Raw genomic sequence first — 13,559 nt, 5'->3', positions numbered from 1 at the left:
TGGACCCCTTTATTCAATCCTCAGAGTCAGAAAATTGGGGGACAAGCATCCATTTGATGATATAGTTGGGAAGTACACCCAACTTCACCCCCATGTGAGTGGTTACTGGATGAGTTCCTCTCTCAAATGGCTTTAGAAGTTTTATAGCAATGTCCTGTGAAGTTAGAATGTCACATACAAGTATCATATACTTGTCTTTCATGTTTTTGATCAGAATAGGCATATTTACTGATTGAAAGTTTACTGCTTAGTTAAGTTTTTGATAAGAAAGATCTCAGTCCCCATCTATACATGTGAGAGCATGTATGACCACACATATAAATGTAAGTATTATATCACTATATACATACAGTTATACAAATGCAAGTACATGCTTGTGTATACATTTACATTTTATCCATATATATGGATGTGTGTGTGTGTGTGTGTGTGTGTGTGTGTATGGAAGGACGGGAAAAAGAGAGACCAACTGACCTTTGATACAAATTTAAGATTAAATCAAAGCACGATGACATAAATTCTTAGTAAATTAATGTGGTCTTGGATACAGCATAATGTCTAGATTATAAGGACTAATAATTATGTTCTGTGCTGGTTCAGATACACTTTTAATATCTTAACTGAATTTTTCAGGGAGAATGACAACCTATAAAGAAAGTTCGTAGAGCCAGGAGTTATTTAATTTTAAGAAAAACCTAAGCAGAGATAAGGTACATGTGAGCAATTTTATCTTATTAAAAAAGGAAGACATTTTCTCTGTTTTACTTCAGAAGGTTGTGCTATCAAAAGTAGGCACAAGTTGATAAGCCTGTATGTCTTCTACCCAGACCTCTTTCCTGAGCGCAATTTTTCTCTCCCATTTTCTGCTGGATATATGCCCTGTGAAGTTCAAAATGGACCTCAAATACAGCAAGGTGAAACTTAACTGATTGTGTCCTACTTGCCTCTAAATTTGCTTCTTTTACTCACTCCCCCAGTTTTGTCATTGCACCGCCAGTCACCTTGACACCTATACCAGAGAGCTGGAGGCATATCTCTTTCCATTCTCTTGTGAGCCCTGTCATGTAATCAGTCAAAACATTGCTGCACCGTCACTCATATTCAGTGCTTCATCTTGGTTCCTGTTACTATTTCCCAAGATAGGGCCCATACCTGCAACCCCTGGAAACCCTTGCCTGAATTCTTATCTTGCTTCAATCCAATCTTCACATTAAAGTTAGTACACAATTTCAAGAGCCTACATAATAGAGTTTCTCCTCTGCTAAATCCTAAGTAACTTACTGTTCTCCAGAGACTCTTACCACTTAGGCCTACAGTGACTAACTACCCCCACCCCGACCTGTCTTTCAACACTTACCTCCTATTATACCCCTCATATCCCTCAACCTACAGCCCCTTCCTCCAGGCTGTTTCTGATCCTCTGTATATCACCTCTGTACAAGCTACTCCTAGCACTCAGAATACTCATGTTCATCATGTCTGCTTGGAAAAGTCCTACCTCACGTAGCAGACTGAGTTCAGATTTTCATTTGTGAAGGTGGTATTTTTATATAGTGATGATCACTCCCTTTTTGGTGCCATCTATATACTATGATTGTGCCTCTGTTGTTTGGAAGGAAAATAGTCGACTAAAAAGCAACTCTTCAGAAAGGCTAAAATGTCCCCTTGTCTGTCATGGCTTGGAACTGGTTGAAAGTTGCTCAGTCATGTCTGACTGTTTGCAACCCCACGGACTATACAGTCCATGGAATCCTCCAGGCCAGAATACTGGAGTGGGTAGCCTATCCCTTCTCCAGCAGATTTTTCCAACCCAGGAACTGAACCGGGATCTCCTGTGTTGCAGGCAGATTCTTTACCAACTGAGCTATGGAACTGGGATATGGAACTAAAAATGTTTATGGTACATACCTTTGGAATAATTAGTGTGGGGAAAAAAGCTATGAAATGTTAAATCCTATAGAATTAAGATATAGAGGTTATTTATGAAGAAGAATACATAAGAAAATAATTTTGATATCTCTCTCTGGTCTCTAATTTTGTATTTGCCAAATAAAAAGCATGTTTAAAATAAAAATAAATGTGGCAGAAATACTTTCACTGAGCAAAGTGTCAACAACTGTTGCCCATGAAGCAGTAATTATAATTATTAGCACTTGTGTGCTCATTATTTCCTAAAAATTGTATATAGTATGTATGTAATGCCATCTCTGTTTCACAGATGAGAAAGCCTGTGTGTAATGAGGCTAAATCCAAGTTCATGTAGTTTGCAAGTGGCAGAGCTGAGATTGCTTAGGCTTTGTCCTGATCTCTCAGTTTAATCAGAGAAAATCATGTTGTGACCTTTAGAAGATTATTATATATAGGGGTATATATGCAAGTATGTTAGAATGACAGTATTCTTCATGAATATTAAGTGTTAATTCTCATATACTCTAAAAAGAATTCTGGCCCTGTTGGTCTCTGAAAAAAAATATTTTATACTATGGCACAATTTTTTTATTGGAGTACTCTGAAAAGTACATAAATCATAATTAAAGCTTGAAGACTTTACATGGGTCACATACCCATAGTTTCACACCCAGATAAAAAGATTTTATGTTGTCAACATTCAAAATGCTTGTCAAGTCCTTGCATAGTCATAAATTGGTCCCACCTCTATCCTGATTTGGAGAAGGCAATGACACCCCACTCCAGTACTCTTGCCTGGAAAATCCCACGGACGGAGGAGCCTGGTGGGCTGCAGTCCATGGGGTTGCGAAGAGTCAGACACGACTGAGCGACTTCACTTTCACTTTTCACTTTCATGCATTGGAGAAGGAAATGGCAACCCACTCCAGTGTTCTTGCCTGGAGAATCCCAGGGACGGTGGAGCCTGGTGGGCTGCCGTTTATGGGGTCGCACAGAGTAGGACATGACTAAAGTGACTTAGCAACAGCAGCAGCAGCTATCCTGATTTATAATACCTCAGATAAATTTTGCTGTATTTTTCACTTAATGTAAATGGAATTGCATAATAGATAGATAGGTTGATATATGACTTTTTCCACTCAACATTGTTTGTGAGATTCATTCATGTTGCTTATATTAATAGCACTAGTTCATTAATTTTTCTTTTTATGAATATACCACAGTTTAATTATACAATCTACTGTTAAGAAAATGTGGGTTGTTTGAAGTGTAGGACCATGACAAATAATTCTGCTATGAAAATAATTATACATATCTTTTGGTGAATATTTGTATGCTTTTATATTGGATATTCAGCCAGGATTGGGATTGCTGGATCATTAAATACATGTATATTTAGCTTTATAGGTATTACTAGAGTTTTCTAAAATTGGTTTCTACAGTTTTTTCTCTTCAATAGTCAATAAAGATACAAATTGCTCTATATCTTCTTTACTACTTGATACTGTCAAATTTTTAATTTGACCCTTTCTGATAGTTGTATAATGGCATGTCTTGTTTTAATTTGCATGTACTGATGACTCATGAAGTTGAGTACAATTTCAGTTTATTTTAGTTGCTTATTTGAAAGACCTCATTTTTGAAATGTCTGTTTTTCTACTGAGTTTTTTTTTTTATATTTCTCTTAGTGACTTGTGGTTATTTTCAAAATATATATTCTGGATGATAATCCTTTGTTTGTTACCTATATTACAAGTTTTTCCCCCCCACTAAATACCTTATCTTTTTATTCCTTAATGAATACTACTTTAATAAACAGAAGTTTTAAAATCATTATACCCCACTTCAATATCTTCTGTTATGGTTAGTGTATTTTTGTCTTGAATTTAAAAATAGCATTTCCTACTCTGAGACCTAGAAGATATTTTCTTGGAGGGCTGTATAGGTACTTTATTGCTTGACCTTTCATGTTACATTCCGTCTCATATTTCTGGTGTGATAAAGGAATGAATGTCCATTTTGTTCCTATTTAGATCCAGCTGGCAGAGCATGATTTATCGCAAACAGTGTTCAGCAGCGTCACCTTTAGTTAAAAGCCTATACATGTGTGGTTCACTTTATGGGCTCTACTTCTGTGTGTACATTTGCCTATACTTATGTCAATGCGACATTGTCTTAATTACTATAGCTGTCTAATATTTTTGATACTGGTAGTATCATAAAATAAAAATTGTACCAGATGATTAAACAGGCAAGAAAACAAATTATTCAAGATTATTGCATTGATGGGTCAAAGACTATTGCACTAGGGGAGAGAGACTGAACTCTGGTCCACTGAACCAAAGGTGGGAGAATTCTTAAGTGCTGGGATGAGCTAGTGTAAAAAGATTAGAGCACATTAAAAGGTTGGATGGTCAATGTGATTAAGCCATTTTGTATTTGCTAATTGTCCCTTATCAAAGTTAGGCTCCTACCCTCCCACAGAGTCTGGAAGGCATGGGCCCTATCTTTCTTGATAATTACATTTCAAAGGGATGGCTAACAGGTCCTTGAGAAAGATATTCTTGGGTTGTAGGCTATTTACATCTTAAACTGGCAGATTAAAAAAATTTACAACTTCTTTCTAAAGTGCTCTGAGAAGAGATGTTGGGGCCTATAGTCTAAAGTTTAATGAAGCTACAGAGAACACTGAGTCTAGCTTGGCCAGGGTAAGCCCTTCATATTTGTATTTGTTTTCTTCTTTTTAAAGATTGTGTTGACTATTTTTATTAATTTGCTTTCCATATCAATTTTAGGATCAGCTTATCACCACTTCCTCAAAAATGTTTTGGTTTTAATTGGATTTCACTGAATATATAGATTTATTTGTGGTAAATGTCTTTATTAAATAAAATATTTTAATTTATGAGTGAAATATTCTTTCATTTATCTAGGTCTTTATTTTCTCTAAATAATGTTTTATGGTTCTCAAGATAGTGGGTCTTAGACTTTCTGTGTGATTTCTTGCTAGGTTTTCCATAGTTCTGGTTTTGTTGCAAATAGTTATCTTTTAAGTTTTTAACTTTTTATTTCCTGTTGCTGATATTGAGAAGTACACTTTTATTTTTGTTCCTTGGCCTCATATCCAGAAATGATACTTAGTTTACTTCTTAAGTGGAGTAGTTTCTCTGTAGCGTCACTCAGATGTATGTACCCAGGTGGTTTGGGGTTAATGGCAGTTTTATTTCTCCCTTTCCAATCATTCATCTTATTAATTTCTTTTGAATTTTTTTTTTTTTTTTTGCTGCATACTCTAGTACAATGAGATTATTGTTGTTTCTCATTTTAGCTCTCAGAGGTGAAAGAAAGTGAAAGTGAAGTTGCTCAGTCGTGTCCGACTCTTTGCGACCCCATGAACTGTAGCCTACCAGGCTCTGCCGTCCATGAGATTTTCCAGGCAAAAGTCCTGGAGTGGGCTTCCATTTCCTTCTCCAGGGGATCTTCCCAACCCAGGGATCAAACCCAGGTGTCCGGCATTGTAGACAGACGCTTTTCCGTCTGAGCCACCAGGGAAGCTCAAAGATTCCATTATTTATGCTTCAATATTAATCCTTTCAAGGATTAAAATGTGAGAAGTCAGCTGAAACTGCAGTTCAGTTAAAGTGGAGATGCCGGGAATCGAACCCGGAACCTCATACATGCAAAGCATGCGCTCTACCATTGAGCTACATCCCCACCGCTGCAGAGCCACCTATTCCTGAAAATAGATGGCGCTGGAGCGTCGGGCCCATACCCCGCCGTAGCCGGCAGTCGGAGAGGCGCGAGAGCGGGGGTGGAGGGGGAGGCGGGGAGGAGGTCACCCCTCTCTCCCTGACCTCATCCCCGCTGACGCTATGCCGCTGCGAGTTTTCTTTTTTTTTCCCCCTCAGAGGTGAGGCTTTTAGTAAATCACTGTCAAGTATGATATTTCCTGTAGGCTTGTTGTTCACGCCTTTTTCTCCTAGTGTTCTAAAAGGTTTTGTTATTACTGGATGTTAATTTAATCAAACTTATTTTGCAGGATAACCTGACACAAACATGTTAGTTTTCTCCTTTGTTCCATTAATATGTAAAATTAATTGCTTTTTAAAAAAATGTTAAAATAGCCTTGATATATAAGATAAACCAAACATGGAGCCTATGTATAACCCTTTGAATGTTTTGCTAGATTATTATTTATTTTATTTTTTTTGCTAACATTTGACTTAGAGTTTTCCCATTGTGTCCATGAAGGAGTATTGTTCTCCTTTCTTGTGATATGCTCACTAGAGTTAAGTACCTGACTATGGAGAAGAAAATGACAATCCACTCCAGTATTCTTGCCTGGAGAATCCCAGGAACAGAGGAGCCTGTGGGCTGCCGTCCATGGGGTCCCACAGCGTCTGACACGACTGAAGCGACTTAGCAGCAGCAGCGTGGAGGCTTGGGAACTTACCATTTACGCCTGGAATTTTCTTCATGGGGGAAGGTTTAAATGAGAAGTCAGTATATTTAATGGACTTAAGCCTTTCTAGTTTTGATTTATGTTTTTAAAAATAGTTTACCTCTATTTTCCAGATTTTCCCTTTTTTGTCAGTTCAAGTTTTGTCTAAGAATTTGTCTATTGCATCTAAAATCACACATATATTCAGTCCACATGGAATTTAATAATATATTTATCATTGAAATTTAGGAAATATGATATGAAGCTATGAATTTCTAGCCTTTCTAGAGAAAATAAGTGATTTGATGATCCTGGGTCTGTCTTCCTGAATATTAACCTCAGCAGGAATTGAATAGATCTGCCCACTTTACCATGAGCTCTCCATTTAGCTGCAGTCATCTCTCTTCATTCCCTTACACCTAGATTATTTTATACATTTTATTTTATGTACCTCTTGGAACATGTGATTTCTTATAGGTGGAATAAATTCCATGGCAAGAGTTAGAATGGAACATAGAGGGATTTCCAGTCACTTATCTGTAAATAAGGCACATAATGAAAAATGCTCCTGGTTTAAAAATGCAAAAGAAGAGATTTGTAACTCTTGTACAAAACTAAGTTTTATTAGACTGTAGGTAAAACACAGAAACCTAGTAAAGTTAACATCATGCTGAAATGTTCCAGTGTATTCTCTATTAAAAAGTCTATTGTGCTGTAGATTTATCACACCTGGAAACAAAAGCTGATTTATTTTTCCATCAACTAAGTTCTAAGTCCTTACCATTGACAGGCATCTCTATAATTCATCATAGTCTTCAGAGCAGTTTCATATTTGTTGACCTAACCCCAGTATTGACCAGGCTAGGAGAGTAGGAGGCAGATACTATTATTATATCCATTTCACTAGTAGGACAGCTAAACCATGGTGAGATTAAGAGTTTGCTAATGGATATGACCAAGGGGGACAGCAATTGAAGTCGGATAAGAATTCAGGTTGTCTGTACTTTTGACCTAGTGACATATAGCAAGTTAGTTAGATTCAGAGATTCTGCTAAATGCCTAATATCCATTTTAAGTATTAAAGACTTAGAATTTGAGGTAGAGAATACAGGGAATTTCATGTAACTCTCACTCCTGTGTGTCTTTAAAAAAAATTCACCACAAATAGCCTTGTTGTTACTTTAAATAACTGGTAGACAGATATTAATATTTAATGAAAAAGAAAGAGAAAAAAGGGTCATTAAGACACTGCCTGGGAGAAAAACCATGTATTGATAATAACAGTGGTGGTATTCAGCTTTGAGACATTCCTATACTATGTGAAATGCATGTATTTCTACACCAGACATTAAGCACGGGAGTAAACGGAGGGGGAGGGCAGCCTTCAGGACGGTCAGAGACTTGGAGGTAAAAACCAATAAAGAACGGTAAAACCTCAAGCTACCAAGGAATGCCTGGAAATGTGATGGATGCTGGAGGGAACACTGTTGTGCTGGAATGCTCCTTAGGACTCCTGTTCTTTATTTTCTGGTGTCCCAATTGAATAGACTGGCGGAGCTGGAGAGTGCGGAGTTTATTAAGCTGCCACAGAACATTAAATAATAGCCTGCAAACAATAACAGCAGCAACAACAACAGAGCCTTCCCAGATTTATTCATTAGCACTTTAGAAACTCAGAAAAATAAATAAAATATGGAATTGATTGCCATAGCACAGAAGAACATGCTTCTTCAAGTTAAAAAATCTCCCTACACCTTTAGCATGATCACCAAGGCAGAATTTCATTAACGAATCAGACAGTCATATTTACCTTTTCAAAATAAGTCCTTGCAAAGAACACCTGTTCTTGATCTAGAAGTGTCAGCATTTTTGATTTTTAAAAAACGTTTTAAACAGATACGGAGCTAAAATATCAAAAATGTTTTTTAAATCAAATTGTAACAGCAGGCTGCAAATACTTGTCAGGTAGGTTAGATGAAATGTTTAGTTAAATCTCATCAAACTCCTGGTAAAATTAAATATGAAAAGACTCAAAAAAGATTCAGCATAGTCCTGGTATCCCTGTACGTTCCACTGTGTTCTTTAGTACAAATCACAAGGTGTATATTTTTTATGTTGAATGCTCTATCAAGTGAGTGGCATTGTGAAAGAGCATGGGCCTGTAGCCAGATGAATTGAAGGTCAAATCCTATATACTCAATCCTTTGACCTTTCTGCCCTTAGATAAGTTACTTAACCTGTCTGAGTGTCAGTTTCCTCATCTATAAACTACACCATTAAAAGTGACAGGAGTTCCTTGAGTTTGGTTAGGAGTTATTACAGGATCCTTTAAACAGAAGTAAGAATGATATTTTCAGAGAAACCGCCAATAAGTGTTTCCTAATACATCAAAATAAGTTTTTTCACCCTGAACTGTATGTTAGACAGTGAGCTTTAAGACATGGCATTTTATAATATATGCTTCAGTTAACAGTTTCTTTTAAAAAAATGTAAAATTGAGAAGAGAATCATAGACTTGCCTAAACAGTAGTCAGTAATACTCTGGCCATTTCTAACCTCATAATGGGTGCTTTCGTTCATTTGATATTGTTTCCATTTCACCATCAGTAAGATGTAAGATGGAGTTGCTAATTGTTTTTAACTGTATAGGTGTTTACAAATTAAGAAACAAAACTCAAGAAATAAATAAATTATTTTTCAGAAGGCTCATTACACGTAAAATTCATTTAGCAGAGGAGTATATCCCAGGGTTTGAAACTAGGATAAAAGGAGATGAGTTGCTTGCTGCCTCCCTCTCTTATAAATCTCAGTTGCTGCTGCATTGTGTGGTCCATGGCACGTAATTGTTTCTTCCTTAGTGGACATACTCTTGCGGACACTTTATCTCTTAATGCCAATCTTGCTGGGCACAGTTTAGCTTTCACTTTCTTACACTGTCTTCAATAAATTCAAGGGTCAAGGTACTTAAGTTTTACCTCTCAGACTTGTCAAATTTCTTATACTTGCTTTTATCCAAATGTTCTTTTGATAGCCATTTTTCACTTTTGCTTTGAAAAGCCAAGTCAACCAAACAAAGGAATTCAGATGAGAAATGTCCTTGGCATGTATAACAATCTGTGATGTGAATTAAATGGGAGGGAAAAATCCTCCCCATTGTGGATCTGAGCCTAGAGGATAATGGAGCTGTGATTTAGCCCACGAAAATGTGTTAGAGTAAATGAACTGACCTTTTGCTGTTCTTACTGCTGAGACAAAATGAGGACATAAATACAAATTAATTTCTTCTTATCACTTTGTGAGACATTATAATTCATTTCTCATTTATGTGCCTAATGTTTACCTAGCTTACAAACATATGCATTATTCCTAAAAGCTCAGGGGATTCATATACTTAAATGGCAACTCAAAGACTGATTTTTTTTTTCTTTAGAGAGATTTCTAACCCTAATATAGTAATTTAAAAAAATTAGCTTCCTATCAATTCCATTTGATCCAATCTCTTGCACTTGTCTAACAATGAAGTTGCACCCATTCAGGCAGTGATAGGAACCAGCATCTCTGAGTGCTTATAAAAGCTGGCTGATAATCCAAAAATTGTTTAGCTCCATCCTTTGTAATTCAAATTAGGGCCAGCATTTCTAAGCAATAAATAGATAAATCCATAAATTCAAGTACTATGTACGTTTTCTTATATCTGTGAATATGGTATTGCAAAAATCTATCCGTGGGAGAAATATCAATAACCTCAGATATTCAGATGACACCATCCTTATGGCATAAAGCAGAGAAGAACTAAAGAGTCTCTTGATGAAAGTGAAAGAGGAGAGTGAAGAAAATGGCTTAAAATTCAACATTCAGAAAACTAAGATCATGGCATCTAGTCCCATCACTTCATGGCAAGTAGATGGGGAAACAGTGGAAACAGTGACAGACTTCATTTTCTTTGGCTCCAGTATCACTGGAGATGGTGACTGCAGCCATGAAATTAAAAGACACTTGCTCCTTGAATGACAAGCTATGACCAACCTAGACAGCATATTAAAAAGCAGACATTACTTTGCCAGCAAATGTCCCATCTAGTCAAAGCCATGGTTTTCCCAGTAGTCATGTATGGATGTGAGAGTTGGACTATAAAGAAAGCTAAGTACCAAAGAATTGGTGCTTTTGAACTGTAGTGTTGGAGAAGCCTCTTGAGAGTCCCTTGGACTGCAAGGAGACCCAACCAGTCCATCCTAAAGGAAGTCAGTCCTGAATATTCATTGAAAGGACTGATGCTGAAGCTGAAGCTTCAGTAGTTTGGCCACCTGATGTGAAGAACTGACTTGTTTGAAAAGACCCTGATGCTGGGAAAGATTGAAGGCGGGAGGAGAAGGGGAAAGTAGACGATGAGATGGTTGGATGGCATCACCGACTTGATGGACATGCGTTTGAGTAAGCTCCTGGAGTTGGTGATGGACAGGGAAGCCTGACGAGCTGCAGTCCATGAGGTCACAAAAGTCAGACACAACTGAGTGACTGAACTGAACTGAACTGAACCTGTGAGCACATGTATCATGTACCATGATTTCTAATTCACTTAACTAATCACTGAGATCAGTAAAAACACTGTGCCTGCTTTGTAACGGAAGTGACTTGGATTCAGTTCATTGAGACTGTTCTGTGAGTAATATTTAAGCAGTAGAATGTGTTGCTGAAGGATGTGTATGCTCTCGTGTTGGAAATTTTTTAAATAAAGAATATACTGCAGTTCTAAACATCTATTTGTAAAGGTGTAATAAGTACTTTTTTAGAATGAGTAAAATAGTTCACCCTTGGTGGTTCTTAGAAGGCTTCATAGCAACACTACAATCAAGCAAAATATAAATAACCATCAACACAACTCAGTTCAAATTAAAACTGTTTTTCAATACATAATCTTGTTTAATACTTGAAGCAGTTCTTTAAGTTGTTGGTATGATTATTTTCTTTGAGAGACATATGATTTAGCCATAAATTTGTTGAAAAAGTCACTTGATTTTATTGAGTAGGGGAAGATAAAGAGTTGCTCCTAGTATCACAAGAAATTATGGATTTAAAATATTTCCATAGTTTGAAAGAGAGTCAGTGGTAAGGAATCTGCCTGCCGATGCAGGAAACATGTGTGTGATCCCTGGGCGGGCCAGGAAGATCTGCTGGAGAAGGAAATAGCAACCCACTCCACTATCTTGCCTGGGAAATCACATGGACATAGGAGCCAAGTGGGCTACTGATCAATAGGATTGCAACAGAATCTGATGTGATTTAGCAACTAAACAACAACACACATTGGTAATCCAAGCAGTTGATTGACTTAAGACTTGAATCCAAGTGTTTTGACTCTAGATAATTTTATACTCTCAATATAACACATAAAATCACAAAATGATAGCATGTTTGTATTTGAGAAGTTGTCCCAATGCGTTATTAAAATTCTGCTCTATTTGAACAAGTTAAATTCATTTTACACTAGTAACTGAAATGTGTTCTCTAAAATGCCCTGACTCTAATGTGTGCATCTTTACTTGTAACGATTTTAATTTTGTGAGACATTTTGCAGTGCCATGGAATCAGCCTCTCTTAAATCTGTCCTATGTAGTTTGTTAGATATGCCATGACAAAATGCCAGAGATCGGATTTCCTAAACAACAGAAATGTGTTTTCTCACAGATCTGGAGTCTAGAAGTCCAAGGTATTAGCAGGTTTGATTCCTTCTGAGGCCTCTCTCCTCGTCTTGCAAATGACAGCCTTCTTGCTATGTCCACCCAATGGCCTCTCCTCTGTGCCCATACATCCCTAGTGTCTTTCTAAAGACACTATTTTATTTCCTCTTTTTATAAGGACACTAGTCAGACTGAACTAGAATCCACACTAACATACTCATTTTAATGTAACATGTACACCCGTGGTGGATTCATGTCAATGTATGGCAAAACCAATACAGTATTGTAAAGTAAAATAAAGTAAAAATAAAAATTAAAAAAATAAATGAATAAATAAAAGCCCCATTTAAAGGCCCTGCCTGTCAAGGTCCTATCTTCTAAAACAGTCACATTCTGGGGTAGAGGTCAGTAGGGCTTTAACTTATGAATTTTAGGCAAACACAATTCAGTCCATAACATCTTTATTCTGTTCATTTTTGGTACATAGTGTATGTTCAAAAATATGTTATTTAAATAAATTAATGATTGGTGAATGAATGAATCAGAGCTTATACTTAACTATAAATTAAATATTGACTAAATATTTAACCTCAGTGGAACTATAAAAGTTATCTATTATGATTATTTCAATACAAAGGAAACTTTTAATGATAATCTTTTTATCTTTTTTAAACTGAAGTATAGTTGATGTATAATAATATAATATAGGTGTACAACATAGTGATTCACAATTTTTAAAGATTATACTCCATTTGTAGTTACTATAAAATACTGGTTATATTCCTTGTGTTGTACAATATATCCTTTTAGCTTATTTTAGACCTAATAGTTTGTTGCTACCCCTATATTGCCCTTCCCCTCTCCCTACTGGTAACCCCTAATTTATTCTCTGTATCTGTGAATTTGCTTCTTTTTGGTTATATTTACTAGTCTTCTTTTTTTTTTTAAGAGTCCACATATAAGTGATATCATACGTATTTGTCTTTCTCTTTCTGCCTTATTTCATTTAACATAATGCCTTCCAAGCCCATCTATGTTGTTGCAAATGGCAAAATTTCATTATCTATTCATCTGCTGATAGAAATAATATTCTTAAAATAGTTGTTTTAACTAGGTTGTTTTGACTAGGTTGACTGTATAAAAAATATTTACTATTGCTTTTTAATAATGAAAGAATCTATAGTATAAAGTGTATCACAGTATATTTTACAATTTTGTAAATTTAATCTTCAGCAATTTAGTATAGAGGTCTTTATGTGAATTTGTTTTATACAATGTCCTACTAAAATCAATAAATTATAAAAGCTCTATCTATGAGATTGCAAACCTAAGATACTACTTTGCTAGACTCTAGCTTTGTGTGTCTGGTAGCACTGGAGAGAAGATAGTATATCTATTTAGACGTCTTAGTTCATTTTCTTTCATTTATGAAGGTGGTGCTACAGTTTGATTTTCTCTTTTAGCCCTTGACACCCATCTCCACTGGGGTTGGAGCCCTGTAATAAATGTCCCACGATTTGACCTTTTATATA

At 36.2% G+C, this 13,559-nt stretch overlaps 1 protein-coding gene and 1 non-coding gene across 10 annotated transcripts in view; one reads left to right on the top strand and one right to left on the bottom strand.

Moving 5' to 3' along the window:
* DMD (dystrophin) overlaps positions 1-13,559 on the top strand; it is a 2,668,835-nt gene that overhangs the window by 1,100,023 nt on the left and 1,555,253 nt on the right. The gene's annotated exons all lie outside the window — the stretch shown is intronic.
* Positions 5,551-5,622, bottom strand: TRNAA-UGC (transfer RNA alanine (anticodon UGC)). The gene has a single exon. It is a non-coding gene; the product is annotated as a tRNA-Ala (tRNA).

Source organism: Ovis aries, chromosome X (genome assembly GCF_016772045.2).
Source record: "Ovis aries strain OAR_USU_Benz2616 breed Rambouillet chromosome X, ARS-UI_Ramb_v3.0, whole genome shotgun sequence".
Taxonomy (NCBI): domain Eukaryota; kingdom Metazoa; phylum Chordata; class Mammalia; order Artiodactyla; family Bovidae; genus Ovis; species Ovis aries.
The sequence above is the reverse complement of the archived record's forward strand: the minus strand, read 5'-3'. Positions and strand labels throughout refer to the sequence as shown.